The sequence below is a fragment of the Triticum urartu genome, chromosome 3A (genome assembly GCF_056163025.1).
Source record: "Triticum urartu cultivar PI428250 chromosome 3A, HENAU_Tu73, whole genome shotgun sequence".
Lineage (NCBI taxonomy): Eukaryota > Viridiplantae > Streptophyta > Magnoliopsida > Poales > Poaceae > Triticum > Triticum urartu.
The window spans coordinates 507301118-507323844 of NC_141875.1; the positions used below are offsets into that span (position 1 = coordinate 507301118).

Below are 22727 nucleotides of genomic sequence, written 5' to 3' on the forward strand. Positions count from 1 at the left end.
CATAGAGTGGGACTAATGCCCTTAAGATCATCAAGAGTATATCCAATAGCAGCACGGTGCTTCTTCAGAGTTTTCAATAATTTCTTTTCCTCATGCTCTGAAAGGTTAGCACCAATAATAACAGGATATCTCTCTTTCTCATCAAGATAAACATATTTGAGAGTATCAGGTAAAGGTTTAAGCTCAAACACAGGATCAACCTTTGGTGGAGGAGGATCCCCTAGGATTTCAACAGGCAAGTTGTGTTTCAAAATAGGTCCCTGTTTAAAGAATACTTCATCTATTTCTCTTCTTTCATTCATAAACATATGATTTTCATGGTCTAGCAAATATTGTTCTAAAGGATCACTAAGAGGCACGACAATAGAAGCAAGACAAATAATTTCATCTTTACTAGGCAATTCTTTATCATGGGGTTGTCTATGAAATTTAGCAAAATTAAATTCATGAGACATGTCCCCTAAACCAACAGATACAATATCCTTATTGCAGTCTATCTTAGCATTAACAATGTTCAAGAAGGGTCTACCAAATATAATGGGACAAAAGTCATCTTGTGGGGAACCAAGAACAAGAAAATCAGTAGGATATTTAACTTTCCCACACAAGACTTCAACATCTCTAACAATCCCAACTGGTGAAATAGTGTCTCTATTGGCAAGTTTAATAGTAACATCAATTTCCTCTATCTCAGCAGGTGCAATATCATGCATAATTTCTTTGTATGGAATGAGGTATTGCACTTGCACTAGCACCCATATCACATAAGCCATGATAGCAATGATCTCCTATTTTAACAGAAATAACAAGCATGCCTACAACAGGTCTATATTTATTTTTAGTATCGGATCTAGCAATTCTAGCAGCTTCATCATAGAAATAAATAACATGCCCATCAATATTATCGGCCAAGAGATCTTTAACCATAGCAACACTAGGTTCAACTTTAATTTTCTCAGAGGGAGTAGGTGTTCTAGTATTACTCTTACGAACCACAGTTGAAGATTTAGCATGATCCTTTATTCTAACAGGGAAAGGTGGTTTCTCGATATAAGAAGTAGGAACAACAGAATCATTATAAGTGATGGTATTTTCTTCAACTTTAATAGGTGCAACTACTTTTACTTCAATGGGAGGATTATATTTAAACCACTTCTCCTTAGGGAGATCAACATGAGTAGCAAAGGATTCACAGAAAGAAACCTACTATCTCAGAGTCAAGTCCATATTTAGTGCTAAATTCACGAAAAGCATCGATATCCATAAAATATTTAACACAATCAAACTTAGGTGTTATACCTGACTCCTTACCTTCATCGAGATCCCAATCTTCAGAGTTGCGTTTAATTCTTTCCAACAAATCCCATTTGAATTCAATAGTCTTCATCATAAAAAAGCCAGTACAAGAAGTATCGAGCATAGAGCGATTATCGAGACAAAGCCGAGCATAAAAAATTTGAATAATAATTTCTCTTGAGAGCTCATGATTGGGGCATGAATATAACATTGACTTAAGCCTCCCCCAAGCTTGAGCGATGCTTTCTCCTTCGCGAGGGGCATGAATATAATTACGATCACGATGAACAAGATGCATAGGATAAAACTTCTGATGAAATTCCAATTTGAATTGGTTGTAGTTCCATGATCCCATATCATCACATAGCCTAAACCATGTCAATGCCTTTCCCTTCAAAGATAAAGGGAATACCTTCTTCTTAATAACATCCTTGGGAATACCTGCCAGCTTAAATGATCCACAAACTTCATCCACATAGATTAGGTCAAATCGGGATGTAATGTTCCATCACCTGTGAAAGGATTAGCTAGAAGTTTCTCTATCACACCCAAAGGAATTTCAAAGTAAACATTTTCAGTAGGTTGAGTAGTTTGAGGAGCAACTCTTTGCTCTACTGGCCGGGGTGAAGATACCCCGAACAAGCCCCTCAAAGGATTATGTTCCATAGTAACAAGTGATAGTAAATTTCAGCACACTATATAAATTTTTACTTACCAAATTCCACCTACCAAAGGCGCTACACTCCCTGGAAATGCCGCCAGAAAATAGTCTTGATGACCCACAAGTGTAGGGGATCTATCGTAGCCTTTCGATAAGTAAGAGTGTCGAACCCAACGAGGAGCAGAAGGAAATGATAAGCGGTTTTCAGCAAGGTATTCTCTGCAAGCACTGAAATTATCTGTAACAGATAGTTTTGTGATAAGGTAATTTGTAATGGGTAACAAGTAATAAAAGTAAATAAGGTGTAGCAAGATGGCCCAACCTTTTTGTAGCAAAGGACAAGCCTGGACAAACTCTTATATAAAGGAAAGCGCTCCCGAGGACACATGGGAATTCTCATCAAGCTAGTTTTCATCACGTTCATATGATACGCGTTCGGTACTTTGATACTTTGACATGTGGGTGGACCGGTGCTTGGGTACTATCCTTCCTTGGACAAGCATCCCACTTGTGATTAACCCCTACTGCAAGCATCCGCAACTACAACAGAAGTATTAAGGTAAACCTAACCATAGAATGAAACATATGGATCCAAATCAGCCCCTTACGAAGCAACACATGAGCTAGGGTTTAAGCTTCTGTCACTCTAGCAACCCATCATCTACTTATTACTTCTGAATGCCTTCCTCTAGGACCAAACAATGGTGAAGTGTCATGTAGTCGACGTTCACATAACACCACTAGAGGAAAGACAACATACATCTCATCAAAATATCGAACGAATACTAGATTCACACGACTACTTATAGCAAGACTTCTCCCATGTCCTCGGGAACAAACGTAACTACTCACAAATCATATTCATGTTCATAATCAGAGGGGTATTAATATGCATAATAGATCTGAACATATGATCTTCCACCAAGTAAACCAACTAGCATCAACTACAAGGAGTAATCAACACTACTAGCAACCCACAGGTACCAATGTGAGGCTTTGGGACAAAGATTGGATACAAGAGATGAACTAGGGTTTGAGATGAGATGGTGATGGTGAAGATGTTGATGGATATTGACCCCCTCCCGATGAGAGGATCATTGGTGATGACGATGGTGATGATTTCCCCTCCTGGAGCGAAGTTTCCCTGGCAGAACAGCTCTGCCGGAGTCCTAGATTGGTTCCGCCAAGGTTCCGCCTCGTGGCGGCGGAGTTTTGTCCCGTGAGCTAGCTTATGATTTTTTTCCTCAATGAAAGACTCCATATAGCCAAAGATGGGCATTAGAGGGCTGCTAGGGGGCCCACGAGGCAGGGGGCGTGCCCCCACCCTCGTGGACGGTGGGTGCCCCCCTCTAGTACTTCTTTCGCCCAATATTTTTTATATGTTCTGAAACATGCTCCCGTGAAGTTTTAGGACTTTTGGAGATGTGCAGAATAGGTCTCTAATATTTGCTCCTTTTCTAGCCCAAAATTCCAGCTGCCGGCATTCTCCCTCTTCACGTAAACCTTGCAAAATAAGAGAGAATAGGCATAAGTATTGTGACATAATGTGTAATAACAGCCCATAATGCAATAAATATCGATATAAAAGCATGATGCAAAATGGATGTATCAACAGCTCCACCCTTCAATATAAGCACGTATCCGGTTTGTGACTTAGAGTCATCCGGATCAGTGTCGAAGCTAGCATCGACGTAACCATTTACGACGAGCTCTTGTCACCTCCATAAATAAGAAACATATCCTTGGTCCTTTTCATGTACTTCAGGATGTTCTTGACCGATGTTCAGTGATCCACTCCTGGATTACTTTGGTACCTCCCTGCCAGACTTATGGCAAGGCACACATCAGGTCTGGTACATAGCATAGCATACATGATAGAACCTATGGCTGAGGCATAGGAATGACTTTCATTTTCTCTCTATCTTCTGTAGTGGCTGGGCCTTGAGTCTGACTGAACTTCACACCTTGTAACATAAGGAAGAACCCTTTCTTTGACTGATCCATTTTGAATTTCTTCAAAACTTTATCAAGGTATGTGCTTTGTGAAAGTCCTATCAACACTACCAAAAAAAGACACATCCGTGACATTTTGGGCCGAACGAAAATTTTGTTGTCATACTTATGACACTTCTATGACGATAATTGTGAAAAAATCCGGTATTATCATAGATGTGGTGGGGTCCTACTTCTATGACCAAAAATCATGACAGAAAATGGGCTTTTCGTCCTGGCCGGGCCGGAGACACAGCTGCATGACTTTCTTTGGGCTGTCCATGACAGAAAAAACCGTGGTAGAAGTGAGGGCGAGGAAAATATCGGGGAGTTCCCGGTTACGGTGGGTGGTCGGGGCCGAGCGATGCGCATTTCTCTCGTACGTACACGCGTGTGTGCGAGGCGTTGGGCTCTAACTGAACCCGAGCGAGGCGTTGGGCTCTAACTGAACCCGAGCGATTGCACTACAGGCTATGCGTTACACTGAACCTGAGCGATCGATCAATCCCATGCTGTTAACTGAACCGAGTGATTCCTTCGCTACTGCTGCTAACTGAAGCCGATCGAACATTGCTACCTCCTTCCTTGGATGAACAGTGAGCGTTGTTGAGGGGGTTTGGATGAACAGTTCCCGGTGGGGGGTTAGATGAACTGGGACTCGTGGTAGTAGAGGTCGTTGCCGCTGAATGAACAGTACCCCGATCGAGCCGGTGGATGAACAGGACCCCGTGGAGGGATGGATGAATAGGACCCCGTGGAGGGCTGGTTGAACAGTAGCCGGTGGAGGCTGGTTGAACAGTAGCCGGTGGAGGGCTGATGAACAGTAGCCCGTGGAGGGGTGGTTGAACAGGACCCCGTGGAGAGGGCTGGTTGAACAGTAGCCGGTGGAGGAGCGCGTGGTGGAGGCTGGATGAACAGGAGCCCGTGGATGAACAGTCGCAGGTGGAGGCTGGAGGAGGTCGACGGTGGATGAACAGTAGCCCGTGGAGGCTGGAGGAGGTCGACGGTGGATGAACAGTAGCCCGTGGAGTCCCGTTTTACGGTACGCCACACCCCTCCCGATGAATAGGACCCCCGTTTCGACCGTAGCGCTCCAACACAAGTCCGTTTCCTCCGTTTTGTGGTACGCCACACCCCTCCCGGTCAACAGGACCCCGTTTCGACCGTAGGAGGTCCAATAGAAGTCTGTTTCCTCCGTTTTGCGGTACGCCAGACCCCTCCCGATGAACAGGATCCTGTTTCGACCGTGGCCGATTGAACACAAGGCCGTTTCCTCCGTTCTGCGGTACGCTAGGCCTCGTTTCCATCAGCTATTCCGTCCAAGACGGTTGGCTCCCGATGAACACGACGGCGCATTCCGTTCCGACCCAGCCGGTTGGCTCCTCATGAACACGACGACGACGCAGTTTCTCCGTTCCGACCCAGCCATGTACACGAGCCCTGGCCATACGTATGCGCGAGTAGGCGTTCGAGACCTTGCCCGTATGTTCGTACGTGACCGTATTTTCTTTCTTTTACCCTGGCCGTTGTACATACGTGTACATGCTACGTGCGCGTCTCTACTACGACACGTGCGTGCCTCTACATCGACCAGTATGTATGTACATGTTCACGACCAGAATGACAAAGCTACTTACGCTTCGATGAGGTGGGTCCCGACTGTCAGGCACTTCCTTGCGTGCAAAGATGTGCTGGTGGGTCCCAGCAGTCAGGGGGAAACGTTTTTTTGCGAAATACGATGGACCGTTCAGTGGGTCCCTGCTGTTAGGTGGAGGAATAATTATTTTGCGCGTAATAAGGAGGCATTTCCTTACTGCGGCTGTGGACCCAGCTGTCAGCCTCTCCACGTACAATACTCTTCCGATGGAAGTCGTTCCTTGACCACGTTGACCACGCCGTGCCGAGAGCACCAAGGCGGTGGACGATGGCGAGGCCTAGGAAGGGGAGGACGCGGAGCCGAGGAAGACGCGGCAGTGGAAGCCCACGTGGAGAGGAGTACGAGGGTTCACTGGTTCGGCTGTGGTGTGAGGCTGCCGTCGCCGCAGAATAACAGGGGGTGTGGGTGAGTAGAGGCGGATGGCCTGGCCGGCGGTGGGAGTAGTAGGGGGCGGTGAGGCCTCCGCGGCATCACAGCCGGCCATGGGAGGCAGGAGCACGCAGCACAACCGGCGCTGGTTTGGGCGGCTGGAGCAAGAAGACTAGAGGCTGAAGAAGCACTACGGCCATTGGATGGACATCGTACGGTCACTGGAGCTAGAATCGTTCATATTGACTAAGTTGACAAATCCCTCCGTCCCCGTCAACTTAGTAGGCCCACAAGTCAGCCTCCCACGCAGGGGGTATTCATTTTTTGTGCGTAATAAGGAGGCACTTCCTTGCATGCAAAGATATAGCTGGTGGGTCCGAGCTGTCAGTGGGAGGAACGTTTTTTCACGAAATACAGTGGCCCTTCCAGTGGGTCCCAGATGTCAGGTGGAGGAATCATTATTTTGCGCGTAGTAAGGAGGCATTTCCTTCTGTGCGGCCGTGGACCCAGCTGTCAGCCTCTCCACGTACAGTCCACTTCCGATGGATGTCGTTCGTTGACCATGTTGACCACGCCACGCCGAGAGCACCAGGACGGTGGACGACGACGAGACGTACGAAGGGAACGGCACGGAGACAGGGAAGACACGGCAGTGGCTGCCCACGCGGTGGGGAGTACGAGGGTTGACTCGTTCGGCTACCGTCGCCGAAAAATAACAGGAGGTGTGGGTGAATAGATAGATAGACAGGCCAGGGATGCGAGTATGGTGGGACCATGAGGCCTGCCCGGCAGCACAGCCAGCCACAGGAGGCGGGAGCAGGCGGTTCCACCGACGCTGGTTTGGGTGGCTGGAGCAGGAAGATCGGAGACTGAAGAAGCATGATTGCCGTTAGATTGACATCTAACGGTATGACGCTGGTAGAGTCGATTGTTGACTAAGTTTCTTTTTTTGAGAAACCTTGTGTACGCATGAACTTAGTAGGCCCATGATACGTCCATTTTGCATCATGCTTTTATATCGATATTTATTGCATTATGGGCTGGTATTACATATTATGTCACAATACTTATGCCTATTCTCTCTTATTTTACAAGGTTTACATGAAGAGGGGGAATGCCGGCAGCTGGAATCCTGGGCTGGAAAAGGAGCAAATATTAGAGACCTATTCTACACATCTCCAAAAGTCCTGAAACTCCACAGGAATTATTTCCAGATTATATAAAAATATCGGGCGAAACAAGTACCAGAGAGGGGGCACTGAGGGAGTCCTGGATTAGGGGGTCTCCGGACAGTCGGACTATATCCTTTGGCCGGACTGTTGGATTATGAAGATACAAGATTGAAGACTTCATCTCGTGTCTGGATGGGACTCTACTTGGCGTGGAAGGCAAGCTAGGCAATACGGATATGTATATCTCCTCCTTTGTAACTGACCTTGTGTAACCCTAGCCCCTCCGGTGTCTATATAAACCAGAGGGTTTTAGTCCGTAGGACAACATACAATCATACCATAGGCTAGCTTCTAGGGTTTAGCCTCTCTGATCTCGTGGTAGATCTACTCTTGTACTACCCATATCATCAATATTAATCAAGCAGGACGTAGGGTTTTACCTCCATCAAGAGGGCCCGAACCTGGGTAAAACATTGTGTCCCCTGCCTCCTGTTACCATCCGCCTTAGACGCACAGTTCGGGACCCCCTACCCGAGATCCGCCGGTTTTGACACCGACATTGGTGCTTTCATTGAGAGTTCCTCTGTGCCGTCGCCAGAAGGGAGGATGTCTCGTCTCGTCTTTAAAGACGGTACTACTGTTGGGGGAGCTTTGGCTGTCGGCCAAACTCTCCGGCTAGGCGGGTTCATTATGACCGCCTGTTCGGCCACCGCGCCGACGATGAATTCTCGGGTCATCGAAAACAGCTTCCACGTCAAATCGGCACTCGCCGAACAGATAGATCCAATGGAGCTCTCCTCCTTAAACGAGCTCTTGGATCACATCGCCGCCTTGGGAGTCACTACGGACTATGATCGGATTGGGCTTAAACCCGATCAAAGGGAGATTAATTCTCCACCGGTCACCCATCATATTGCAGTGGTGGAGGAACAATGCGGCGACCTTTCCTCTATCCTGAGGACCAAATATGTCCGGATTCCCGAGCTCTCCGAGCCGGACGCCCGTTCGCGTGAGGACAACATCCAATCCCTGAACTTAGAGTCAGGCAGCGGACCAGGATTAGCGGGTAACATTCCGGAACCGGAACTTCCAAAATTGGAAACTCCTCGACCCCTGGATCCCAGATCGGGTAGGGGTTTGGATTCAATTCCACCCACCCACCCAAACACAAGCGACCTTTCCCATATCAGGCAAGAGCCCCAGGAAACAGTACATCATTACTGGGCCAGATTCCTCCTTGCGATGAACAAGGTTAAGGACTGTCGCGAGGAAGACGCAATCTTATTTTTCTGCAATAATTGCACGAACAAGGGAATCCTTAACGCCATAAATCGCCGTGAGATAACACGCTTCGCTGACTTGGCGTCCATAATATGAAAGTACTGTGCGATGGAAAGTGCCTGGAAAACCGAAACAAACTTTTGGGATAATCCGGCCCTAAACACAAACCCAGTCCGAAATAAAAGGGTGCATTATCACAATACACCCGGGTTAACTACCAAAAAGCAAAAACCTTCTATAGGGCAAGGGACCGTACTGGAGGGATGGCTCAACGGACCCTGCAAAATTCATAGCACGGCGGATATAATACCAACGCACAACCTTAGAGCATGTTGGATACTCCGGCAGGTGGCAAAAAGTGGTGAGGATCTTATTATCACACATACCACAGAGCACCATCCAGTGGATAACAATACGGTGTTAATAGTGTTCGAGACCTTTGCGTCAAATAACAGGCGCAAGCGAACACTCCGCAACATGGCCGAAATCTACCACGTAGCAGCAACAAATCCATGGAGTGACACGGCTATTACCTTCAATGCTAGTGATGAACCCAAATTCCGAACAGCCCGAGCACCAGCCGCACTGGTCCTCAGTCCAATCGTGGATGACTTTCGACTCACCAAAGTACTCATGGACGGCGGCAGCGGACTAAACCTCATCTATGAGGAAACCCTTCAAAAGATGGAAATAGACTGGAACCGCATCGAGAAAAGTAGCACAACCTTTAGAGAAGTTAACCCCAGTCGGGAAGCACGCTGTGCTGGGAAAATCACACTAGATGTGGTATTCGGCACGTCGGACAATTACAGGTCCGAAGAAATTACATTCCAAGTGGCCCCGTTCAGCAGTGGCTATCATGCTCTTTTAGGACAGGAGGCGTTCACAATCTTCCAAGCCGTACCCCATTATGGGTACATGAAGCTTAAAATGCCCGGACCCAACGGAATCATCACTCGCGCCAGTGATCCGAACACAGCACTCTGCGCTGAAAACAAAACAGCGGCATTGGCCCTCGAGGCATTATCAGAAGCCCTCTCGGCCGAGGAGTTAACCACGCTACGCTCCACAGTGGACAGGGACGATGTGATACTCGACAAGAGATCCAAGTCCACCTCTTTTAAACCAACGGATGAAATAGTCAAATTTCAAGTCCACCCAACGGACCCTACCAAAACAGCCTCCATCGGGGCACAGTTAAACCCCGCTATGGACGCCGCACTACGAGAGTTCCTGCACGAGAATTGGGACATATTCGCCTGGCATCCTTCAGACATGTCAGGAATCCCACACAGGCTGGCCGAGCATAGCCTCAATATCCTAAAGGGATTCAAGCCGGTCAAGCAAGCTCTTCGGCGTTTCTCCGAACCTAAGAGACAGGCCATGGGAGAAGAACTAGCCAAGTTATTGGAGGCAGGATTCATCAGAGAAATAAAACATCCGGACTGGCTAGCAAACCTGGTGATGGTACCAAAGAAGGACAAATCCTGGCGCCTTTGCGTCGATTTCAAAGACCTCAATAAAGCTTGCACAAAGGATCCCTTCCCCCTCCCACGCATTGATCAAATCATTGACGCTACCGCAGGACACGAGTCATTGTGTTTCCTCGACGCATACTCTGGTTACCACCAAATCAAGATGGCGGAGTCCGACCAAGCCGCAACGGCATTCATCACACCATACGGTCCCTTCTGTTTCAACACAATGCCTTTTGGGCTCAAAAACGCCGGTGCAACATATCAGCGCATGATTCAGACATGTCTGGAGAAACAAATTGGCAAAACAGTAGAGGCATACGTAGACGATGTGGTCGTCAAAACCAAACACGTCGACTCTTTGATAGACGACTTGAGGCTCACATTCGACAACCTGCGAACATATGACATAAAGCTCAATCCGGAAAAATGCGTTTTAGGCGTACCAGCCGGAAAGCTCCCGGGATTCATTGTCTCCAGTAGAGGTATCGAAGCTAATCCAGCCAAAATCTGAGCGTTGTCACAGTTGGCTACCCCAACAGACCTCAAACAAATTCAGAAGCTAACTGGATGCGTGGCGGCTCTAAGCCGCTTTATCTCCCTCTTGGGAGAAAAGGCTTTACCCCTTTATCGCCTCCTTCGGCGCACCGAACACTTCGAGTGGACGGACGCGGCCACAGCCGGATTGGAAGAAATAAAGGTCATTCTGGCAACCAACCCGATCCTGGCTGCGCCAATCAGCGAACCAATGCTGTTGTACATTGCGGCAACTCATCGAGTTGTAAGTGCGGTGCTCGTTGTCGAACGGGAAGCAGACGGACACAAATTCCCTCTTCAAAAGCCGATATACTATGTATCCACTATCCTCACTCCATGCAAATCACGGTACCCGCATTACCAAAAAATAGCATATGCGGTATTCATGACATCGCGGAAACTGCGACACTACTTTCAAGAGTGTTCGATTATAGTAGCCTCAAAAGTGCCACTTAATGATATTATCAACAACTGCGACGCTACGGGCCGGATTTCCAAATGGGCCATTGAGCTCCTCCCATTCGACATAACATACAAACCTCGCCGAGCCATTAAATCACAAGTACTGGCCGACTTCATCGCCGAATGGACGGAGGCCGAACTCCCTAAAGAGTACGGCGCATACTCCAATTGGATCATGCACTTCGACGGTTCTAAAATGCTGGCCGGTCTAGGGGCTGGCGTCGTCCTGACGTCCCCAACCGGAGATACCATTCGGTACATACTGCAAATATTGTATACAGATTCCAACAATGCAGCCGAATACGAAGCTCTGTTGCATGGTCTTCGGATGGCAGTCTCCATGGGCATTCAACGCCTGGAGGTGCGTGGGGATTCAAACCTCGCAATATCCCAAATAAACGGAGATTTCGACGCCAAGGATCCGAAAATGGTGGCCTATCGAAATGCCATCCTAAAAATGTCAGCTCGGTTCGAGGGACTCGAATTTCACCATGTGGCTCAGGAAAACAATCAGGCGGCGGATATCCTCGCCCGCATCGGCGCAAAACGCGACGCGGTCCCCCCAACATATTTCTGGAAAGGCTCTTCAAGCCATCCGTTGCATGGGAAGGGGACACCGGTAACAATAGTCCAGACCCAGCCAAAATACCCGATACCGAACTCTCTGACACAATCGGAGGCTACGCCACCGAAATAACACCTTCAGCCTACGAAATAATGGCCATTATTACCCCGTGGACAGAACCATTCCTGGCCTACCTAACTAGACAGGAACTTTCGGAGGACCAAAATGAGGCACGCTGCATAGTGCGGCAATCCAAGGCCTACAGGGTCCATGAGGAAGAATTGTACAAGAAAAGCACTACCGGAGTCCTTCAAAGGTGCATCTCCGAAGAGGAAGGGCGGAATCTTTTGGCAGAAATTCACGCCGGACTCGACGGTCATCACGCCACAGCCCGGGCTCTTGTAAGCAAGGCCTTCCGTACAAGATTCTATTGGCCAACGGCCCGGGCAAATGCACAGGACTTGGTCCAACGTTGCGCCGGTTGCCAGCTCTTTGCAAATCAAAGCCACATGCCACCCACCGCCCTCCAAACAATCCCCATTACATGGCCCTTTGCGATCTGGGGGCTTGACATGGTTGGACCCCTTAAAGGGGGAACCCACAAGAAAAAAATACTTATTGGTCATGGTGGATAAATTCACAAATTGGATAGAGGCCAAACCGGTTAAAACAGCCGAATCCGGACCGGTGATAGATTTCATATCCGGGGTTGTACACCGTTACGACGTCCCCCACAGCATCATCACTGATAACGACACGAACTTCATGGCCGATGAGGTAAGACTCTGGTGCAGCAAAATGGGCATCAAGCTCGATTATGCCTCAGTCTATCACCCACAAACCAACGGTCAAGTCGAGCGAGCAAACGGTCTTATAATGAGCGGCATTAAACCTAAATTAGTGCGTTCCTTAACGGAGTCTAACACACACTTGGTAGAGGAGCTCGACTCCGTACTCTGGGGGCTGCGGACCATGCCGAATCGCAGTACCGGATATACACCCTTCTTTATGGTGTACGGCGCAGAGGCAGTCTTGCCGTGTGACATAATTCATGACTCACCTAGAGTGCGCATGTACGAAGAAAGAGAAGCCGAGCTCGATCGGCAGGACAGTCTGAACACCTTGGAGGAGGAGCGCGACGTAGCCAAAGCCCGTTCCGCATTTTATCAGCAACAGGCTCGCAGATACCAAAGCAGAGAAGTACGGGCCAAAACTTATAACATTGGCGAACTAGTTCTACGCCTGCTGGATAAGAAAAAGAACAAGCTCGAGCCCAAATGGGAAGGTCCCTTCATTATCGACCAAGTTCTGACCGGTGGAGCGTACCGACTGCGGGATGCATCGACTAGTCGACTCGAGCCGAACCCATGGAACGCGACCAGGCTCCGAAGATTCTACGCCTAGCACCGGAATCTATGTTAGTCCCCTCCCTTTGTCCATTTTTCACAAATACATTATCTGTCTTGTTTTCCTTTCTTTCTTTCTTTTCTTATTTCTCTAGGCCTTCAAGGGTCACCTTGTGCCTTGTTTGCACATTGCAGATGCACTAGCCACACTCTTCATACCTGGGGGCTTCTTCCACAGAAGCTTAAATTATTTATCCGGGTTTCATGCCCAACACATGTGTTATACTTCCGCATGTACCTTTTTTCACCATTATATGCATCAATATGACTTAAGTTTTGACCAAGCTGGGTTGCCTGGCTCTTGTATTTATGCCCTACATTCCCGTTAATTCGGCTAGGGCATAAGGGGAGCACCTCTACGATTGTTACCGCCGGGTCAGCCGGATGTGTACCTCAGACTGGGTGAAGCCGAAAGCTAACATTCTTAAGTGAACTAGCGGGTCCACCCGCACAAATTGCGCAGCTAGAATGATATATTTAAAATAAATGATATTATTATTATTACTCATGTATACTTGCATTTCGTTATTCGACATTGCAACAAAGTTAATTGTTCTCAATTGAACTCCTCTTTACGTGTTCTCCCGCTTTATATGGTTCTTTGTGAGTTATCGCCAGTATTTTTGTATTGAAGAAATAAGTACCTTCATCTTTTATTTTAGTTTTGTTGCATTTTTATTCTTCATTTTTTGAACTACATGGTTGTAATCCATCAGGGAGTACAAAATATTGTAAGTAATAGTACTTGTTTTGTCCAAGAAAAAGTTATTTCCTCCGAAATATATTCTATAGTTTTTTTACAAAATATATTCTGTAGTTTTTATTACGAAATACAGTATATTTTGTAGCCTTTTTTGAGGAACAATATATTCTATAGCTAATACTATACCCAAAATATATTCGTTTTCACTCCACAGAAGCTATAGTTGCCTATCGCGAAGCCCTAGAAGATGAATTGTGTGCTTGCATGGAGGATTTGTCATTTGCTATCCAGAGGAGTGTCCTACCTATCATGATCGAGATGGATTCCATTGTTGTAGTGAAGCTGATATAGGCTAAGGAGGTGGACATATCCGTTTACGCGTCGCTCATTAAGGAGATCCGTTATCTTATGTCTCTTCATGATTCTTGTATTACTCATATCAATCGTAGTCAAAATAAAGTTAGTGATAGTCTAGCTAAGTTTGCTCGTCTAGAAGGTAGAACCATGACTTGATAGGTTCGGGGCCTTCAGAGGCATTGGAGTTTGCAGTGTTTGATTGTATGGACCTTGTGTACATTATTTCACCCAAAAAAACGTGCTACCCATCCCAACACACGTGTACAACCTTTTTTTCCTTACAGAATTTACAATCTCTTTTTTTTTGAATGTTGGCAGTTCAGCTACCAAATTCATTGATCAGTGAGGAGAAAAGCGAGCTACAGGGGAACCCAAGGTGGGTCAACGCCAAGCGGCTGCACTAAGGGGAAAAAGAGACAAGGAAGAAGGAAAGAAAGGAAAAGAAAAAACAAGTGAAAGACTCAGCCTGGGTCGAACGGTATACCCGCTCCTGCCAGATTCCAAAGCTTTAATTCATCTCTCACTCTTTGTACAAACACTTCCTGTCTCATGAACTCCCGTTGAAAGATTCTTCTGTTCCGCTCCCGCCAGAGCTCCCAGGACATCAACTGGATCAAGGATAGCGTTCCTTTCTTCGTCTCTTTTGTTGCTCTGCCGACACAGCTTAGAAGCCAATCTTTAATATTAACCAGTCCGTTCCATGACTCAGGCAGTAGCGCCGGCATACGTGACAGGGTGGCGATCTTCTGCCAGGCATATCGAGCCCAAGGGCATTCGATCAGAAGGTGTGGCACTGTCTCAAGGTTTCGCTCGCAGAGGGGGCAGAAATAGTTATTTTCCCAGCCTCGACGCAGCAAGACGTCCGCTGTCAGGACTTTGCCCAGCATGGCGGTCCATAGGAAGAAACGACATTTTCCGGGTGCCCAGGCCGCCCATATCAGCTTGAAACCTTCCATTGGGATTGCGCCCTCGAACTGCAGCAGGTATGCGGATCTCGCAGAGTACTCATGGGACGGCGTGAAGCGCCAAGAGATGGTATCCGGCTGCCCCTCTAGCAGCACCACCTCGTCAAGCATTGCAGCCAAGTTGGTCAGTTCAGGTAAATGCTCGTCAGAAAGGCCAATGGCGAGGTCCGAGAGCCAAGTATCTGCTCTCATGGCTTCTTGAACAGTGCGATTTTTCTGAGTGGAAATCTTGAAGAGTGATGGCGTGATGACCTTTGGGCACTGTCCACCTAGCCATCGGTCGTGCCAAAAATTCGTTTTCCTGCCATCTCCAAGTGTTATCTCTGTTGCCATTGCGAACAGCGCCCGGTCTTTTCCATCACATGGCAGCGGCGATCGCGACCAAGGTGGAGGTGGGTCTTGCCAAGCGAGCCAGAGCCATCGGAGGCGTAGGGTGGTGCCAAATTTTGCGAGGTGCAGCACTCCAAGGCCGCCAAGGTGCTTTGGCCGGCAGATCTGGTTCCAACTGACCCTGCATTTTCCCCCAGTGTAGGCGCTCTCACCGCTCCAGAGCCATGCACGACAAAGTTGAATCAGTCTCTTCAATGCCCAAGCCGGGAGTTTGTGCACCGTCATCATGTAAATCACCAGCGCGGTGAGACCGGACTTCAGGAGCACCAAACGACCGCTTTTTGCCATGAGGCCGCCTTTCCACGTTGCGGTTTTTTGCCAAATTTGGCCAACATTGGGTCTAGGTCAGCTTTGGAAAGGTTTCTAAGGGATAATGGCATTCCCAGGTAAGTGGCTGGGAAGCTTCTTCGAGGGATGCCGAGCGGCGCTAGGATGTCGTCGAGGTTGGTTGAGCCACATCTAATGGCCATGGCTGAGCTCTTGGTGGCATTGACGTGAAGTCCCGAGGCTTGGGCAAAACATGACAGTATGAGCTGTATCATTGTAGCATCACTCTTTTTTGGGTTCATGAACGTTGCCACATCATCGGCATAGAAGGAGCAGCGCATTAGTGGTGTTCGCCCAGGGAGCTTTGTGAGGACACCGCGGGACGTGGCCAGGGTAAATCCCCTTTTCTCTCCTCTGGCAGCTCTGAGAGGGGAATGGGGAAGGGAGCGGCTTCAACAAATCTTGAGGCCTGCCCATGGATCACCAAAGCAAATCTGGGAAGGAGATTCTCTTGGAGTCTAGATCTGACTGAGTGCTCCAGCCGCACGCGGATTCTGCGGCGCCCAGCAGCGAGACCGCATCTCGCCGTTGCTGATCTGCAGAGGAAAAAGCGGTCGCCGGGAGGCGACGGGAGAGTATAAGAGATTGCTCTCCTGTTCGTGGCGCTGGGACCATGAGCTATGTCGTCTGATTGAACGACCAGCTTGTTCCTTGCCGTCCGTGGCAGAGATGGGTAGGGATAAGTATATGAATGTCTTATACTACTCTCCATCCTCCTCCTCCTCTGTCCTAGCAGTATATATGTACTTTATTAGTTGTAAATGTTAAGTAATTCAGAGGTAACGTTGAGTTACTTGTCATTGATGTGTATTGCATTTTTTAGGGAATGAAACTTATATTATTTTGTTTTTGATATTCTGTCCAATTTTGATTGTTGTCTATTCAACACATCCGTAGCAATTATATGAAGTTTTCTATATTAAAAGGTAAATCCATTGTATCCATCTACTACGTATGCCAATCTTTGTTATGCTGATTGTCTTCTCTGCACTTGTTAACATGTATATACATGAGAGGTGTCAGAAAATGGTAATCTGCATTAGCATGTAATTGATCTCTTTGCATTTGTAGAGTCAAACACGGAGGAAAGTTGTGGGATCTCTCTGCATTTTTGTGAGAGTTTGGATTTGTTTGGAGAGATTGCATCTCTACATTTTTGTGGGGAGGATTGTGGAGTTTGGCCATGTTTGGTTATTGAGAGATTTTACCCTGTACGTGCCAATTTTTTTTAATTATGGGATGGTTTGATCGCTTGTGGGATGGTCCAGCCTGTTTTTTTTAGAGTTGATGTCCAGCTTATTGGGATTCTGAGATTGAGTGTAGAGGTCCGAACTTGTTACGATCTCACGTCCGAGAAATTTACCCTGGTTGCAACATTATGGGTCCAATCTGTTGTGATCTCATGTTACGGGGCCACCTTGTTTATAAAGATCTAACGGTCATACTTTGTTGATTGGAAATAGGCACACATAATTAAAGGCCGGATGTTTCTAATTGTTGTGGGATTTTTTAAGCTAATTATCTTTATTCTGGTGAACCTGTCAACACGTCTGAGAAATTTTACCTTGGGGTAGGGATAAGTATATCAATGTCTTACTACTCTCCCATCCTCATCCTCTCTCCTAGCAGTATATATGTAATTTATTAGTTGATTCACTTAGTTGATATAAATGTTAAGTGATTCAGAGGTAATGCTCAGTTACTTAGTTATTTTGTTAAATTGCAATTTAGATGATAAGCTCGTACATTCTGTTGTTATTCATGTAACTGCGTATCATTTATAGGATATAAATTATAGAGTAATTTTACTTGTCATTGATGTGTATTACATTTTTTAGGGAATGAGATGTATATTTTTTATTTGATATTTTGTTCAGTTTTGATTATTGTCTCTTGAACACATCCGTAGCAATTATATGAAGTTTTGTATATTGAAAGGTAAATCCATTGTATCCATCTACTATGTATAAGCCAATCTTTGTTATGCTGATTGTCTTTTATGCGCCTGTTAACATGTATATACATGATAGCGGTGTCAAAAAATGGTAATCTGCATTAGAATTGATTGATCTCTTTCCATTTGTAGGGAGTCAAACGCGAAGGCAAGTTGTGGGCTTCCTAGTTGCTACTGCTTTAGGCTTCCACCTATGTAATGTGTGCTACAACTTTGCATCATTCCTACATCCCTCCACATCGGCTTATTCTTCATAGGTATGTTTCCCCTGTCTAGTTGGATAAAAATATGTTATTTTATTTGTTATTACCATATTAGCAAGTTATATTACTGATATGTGTACTAAACCAAAGCAAGACGGGTTACATTTGTTAGATGAAATTTAGTTCATGTGTCTTGATTGATGTGCAAAGAATCGCACCTATTATAGGCGATGCCCATAGTACTGGAGCTTTTCTCATGGCCGTCTTCAACTCAAAGTATGTAGGAAAAAGAGTGCATACCAAGAACATGAAACTCACAAAAGTGCATATCTGATAGCCCTAATTGTATCGACTGATTTGAAGTATTATTTCACTATCTCAATAACGTAAATGGTTTGCCTTACTTTCAACATATTTATTATGTACCCTCTAGCGCTTCTTCAGATTTTCCATCCGATGAGTTCAACAACTTTTCCATATCATAGTGCAGAGTAAATATAATTCTCCCTTCGATCCATATTAATTGTCGCTGACTTAGTACAACTTTGTACAGTGACAATTAAAATGGATCATAGGGAGTAGGAAATTTCATATTCAAGTCAGTAGAATATGCTTACTGGGCTGTTATAATTTCTGTATATAACTGCAACCATTGCAGTAAATATACTTGTCAGTCTCCTTTGTATTTAGTTTGCGACAATCACCACATGACCATTGGATATTTTCTAGTAACAGATCTATTATAGCTATGGTCGTTAAAGTGAAATCCTAAAAGTTTTACCCAAAAGCTCAAAGTTAGGAATCTAAAGAAGTTGAGAGACGTAAATAATTAAAATATGGCTCCATTATAACTGATATGACTCAAAAATAAACATGCGTCATGATTCATTAGTTGATAAATAAGAGTGAAAGATAGTGTTCCATACCTGTCAAGAAGTTTTTGAGTTTTGGCTCTATCTAGATTTGTGTATATTATTGTGGCACTGGTTAACTTTACGACCCTATGAAATCAATGACAAATCTATTAGATTTTTGTTTCTTTGTAAATAACAGAGGATCTTATAACATAATTGGACTTACTTTTGGACTTAATTACTTTGCAGTTAGAAATATTAACAGACAAAAATACAATTTGCATGTTTGTTTAAAATAGTAGAACAATCTGTAATTAAATATGATGATTAAAGTTTTTTGTCTATCAAAGTCATAAGGAGGCTCATGAGTTGGTCGGTTGTATGGTTGATAGAATCCCATATTCTCACTACTCTCACTTGAATGTTCTAGTTTGTGTTTTTGTTGCTCAATAAGCTTCTTGCACGCCATAGTGTTTTGATAGCAAAAGGATTCGAAAATTGTTAGTTGGTTATGTATGAAGCTTTTATCCCAATATAAGTGAACTAATTAATATTTACAAACCTTCTTGATTCAGATGAGAGGTTGTTGGTACCTCAGCAGGTCGGTCTTGACTTCATTGGGCATCGAGTTGCATGATGATGTCGATGTTCGTACGACATCGTGTCGCAAAATCACATGCTTCAATTTGTAGCACCCTGACTATGCTTAACGGCTTGGATAATTCCAGTGGAATGGCTGTAGGATTACCTCCTCCTCCTCGTCGCCTCGGCCACCGCCACTTCTTTGGAGCTTGCATCCACGCCCATCATGTGTTAGCTGTTCGAGGCCCTCTGTCATATTCGTATATGTGATGTAGGTCATTCTCTCTCCCTCGGCAAGCCTAGCTTTCTTTGCTATTGTTGGTCTCCGGCGGTGAGACTTCGTCCTTGATCAGGTCATCTTCCCAAGGATTTAAGGAAAGCCTCTATATCATAGACTATTAATTGAGATGATTAGGTTCCTGTGATAGGAGCCAAAGTGATTGTTCCTCCACCGCCTACATTTAATCTGATCGAGCGATCAGTGAGATTAAAAAAGTACTTCCTTATAATGACGTGACCTGGTTCTGTGCCCGCCTATTTTTCTTCCTTCAATGAGGTTATCTGGTTCTGTACATGCCTACTTTTTTCTTTTGCAAACGGAATTATTGTATCGTTCCTGCATACATGGTTTGGCGTACGGGTCCGTTAGTCCGTTCGGACCTTAACTTTAGTACTGGTTGCCTTATATACGCATATAAACGTGACAACCCAATATGTTGGTACAAACATATTAAATATGAGTTACGTAAAAACTTTTAATCTAAGCCGTTATTATTCTCATCAAACGGTGCAAATAATATTAGCATATGTGGACAAACGTAATAGCTTGTTTGCCTTTTGTTTTAATTATATAATAGATAGATATTCGGTCGGTGAACAAAAGATGACTCTTATTTTTCATATCTGCCCTCAGATGTTTTTCCTGCGTTTCCCATCGCAGTTCGGACATGTACTTTAGGGCATGCTTGCCCAGGGAAAGGAACCCTTAACGAAACTATTCTCTCTGGAAGATGTTTCTTACTACCCATGTAATATAACATAACTAGTTGGGCATTTGTCTGATAAAGCATTAATGACCCCTACGCCTAGTCTCTACGCATACCTCGGTCCTTATATAACTGAACGGGTATTCAGATACACTCCGGACTATTGGGCCCGAAGGCTGAAGCGAAAAGGTCCGCAACGACAAATGATCTACAATCCGGCTAGAAGGCATTATACATGTCACTTCAATTACATAGTCATGCAGACTGACTAAATTCTTCTTCTATACCACCCAACAGGCGGTCTAGCTTACAATCCTGTTGGGAATACTTTGCGGCTAATTCTACTTGCCCATAAACTAAGCTAACGGGAATCTCTTTTCTGCCGAGCCCCACAGGTCTGACCTCGGCCATGTGATTTGGGTCTGTTTTGGTATACCGCGTCTTCACCATGGCCCAGGCTTCTCTGGCACCCTGCCGGCAGGCTGATATCTTCCATAATCGGAATCGTCGCCGCGCTCCTTTGAGCTTCTCCGCAAGCTCCGCAAGCTCTGCAACACCCTCTGGCAGGGAGACGGACGGCCACAAGGCCTGGGCAACACCCTGCATCACCTGCCGAACTTGTTCGTGCAGTTGTGACAGCACAGATAGAAGATCACCCGCAGACCCGGGCATTTCCTCCGCGGGACGACCCGTCACCATACCTACAGACGTAACATTGTTAGTCGGCTTCTTCGCCGAATACCTTTAAAGGATTCGTTCAAGCACTTACTAAAAATGCCGCATCGAAGTCTCTTATTCTCATTCTCGGAGTCTGCAAGTTGGCCCCGAACGTCTTTTAGTTCCATGTTCAACCTTATATTGGCGTCTTGGAGATTGTTTTTCTCCCGCCTAACCTCAGTCAGCACGCGTTTGCCAGCTTCTAGCTGCCGCATAACATGCTGGTCCCCTGTATTTTCTCCGGATTCATCTACAAAATCTATTGTTAGATCTGCAGCCACGTCGCGCACTATATGGTAACCATCATTCTTTAAAATATTACCAGCGGGAGGTTTTTTCTGTTCCTGCAATGCGGCAATGGTGGCCCGCAGTTGGGTCTTGCATTCCTCCAGCTCCTAGGACAGCCTAGTATTCTTCTCTGTAAGAATCTGCACAATAAAGATGATCCTTAAATCAGTTCTGCTAACTGTTTCAAGTCTCGGGGTCTACTGATACATACAAATCGTCAGATTCACTCACCCGTACATCCTTTACATACTGATCCGTGGCTCTGGCTAGACCATCTTGAGCGGCACAGAGGTACGCCTCTCCAGAATTAAAGGCATCAAACACCTCTGGTGAGAAACAAGCGTCACGGAGTACGGCCCGGCGGCGCCTATGATTCATGGCGCTTTCAACTTCTGAGTTTGTAGCAGATAACCTATCCACATCCTCTGTAGGGGGATTATCCGGCGCTTGCCCCATATCGGCTTCTGCCTCCGTGTCCGGTCCTGGTGCCCGACTGGTGGAAGCGTGATCGGCGACATCGCCAGACATATTCTGGCGAGCGTTTTTTCTGTTAAAGAAACACGGGCGTCATTATATTTTGAGAAAGACGACAACCACGGAGCGGGGTTTGTTGTACCTTTGCGCCGGTGTCTCCGTCCTAACCGCCTTCCTTTTTGGCCTACCTGGCCTCGGCGCCTCCTGTTGGCGCGTTGCTGCAAGGCGTCCCGAATGCCTTCCCTGTAAAAAGGCCATGTGAATATGGTGGGGGAAGTGTCTAAAAGGGGATCCTACTTTTTTGAGTTGGGACTTTTCAGTTTTTCTTACGTGCGATGCAGGGAGCAGTCCGGGATAGTCGACCGTAATGGCCACCATGGCGTCCTCACAGCTTAACTGATAGAACTGCCGGTTTATCAGCTCCACGGAGATAACCGGATCTTCTTCGAGTCCGGAGTCGAGGGCCCGGTCTGGGTCCTCCGGTTGTGGAGAAGGGCTGCAGACCTCCTTTATGGCCTTTCGCAGTTCCTGTCGTAAATTGGCAAAGTGAATACTTACAACGAAAAACGCGGGAAGATGGAAGTAAGGGGATATAGCTTACCTAGCTTGGAGGATTGTACATGGAGAATCCGTCCCGTGGCTTGATGCGGGTGAACTCCTCCTCCTCTCCGTTGAACAGTTCGGACAGCATTTTGGCTAATGCGGCAGCACCGCCGGACCCTTACGTCCGTAGCGGGTGGCGTCATCCTCCCCGTTGAAACACCATAAGGGATGCCCACGATATTGAAGTGGTTGCACTCCCCGCATTATGCAAATCGACATAACTTCGGTTATTGTCAAACCTGACTGAGCCAGTGCCTTAATCCGGTTCATCAGATAGAGGACTTCTCTGTCGTCTTCCACCTGGGGGCTCCGCGGGCGCCAACTTTGGTGCTTCTTCAGAGGAGCATTGTTGAACTCAGGAAGACCCCACCGAACAGGGTCCGGAAGGGGAACGTCCTCCATATAAAACCATCTGAAGGCCAGTCTCTGGACGGCTTCTTCGGGGTACCGG

The 22727-nt window shown here is 46.3% G+C and overlaps 1 long non-coding RNA gene across 2 annotated transcripts; it reads left to right on the plus strand.

Moving 5' to 3' along the window:
* Positions 1–15637: 15637 nt before the first annotated feature.
* Positions 15638–19878, plus strand: LOC125544702 (uncharacterized). Of its 2 annotated transcripts, none has more exons than XR_015619219.1 (3): positions 15638–17185; positions 17702–17826; positions 19202–19878. It is a non-coding gene; the product is annotated as an uncharacterized LOC125544702 (long non-coding RNA). The 2 variants fall into 2 exon arrangements; XR_007299609.2 differs by having other exon boundaries at positions 15656–16288.
* Positions 19879–22727: the final 2849 nt, after the last annotated feature.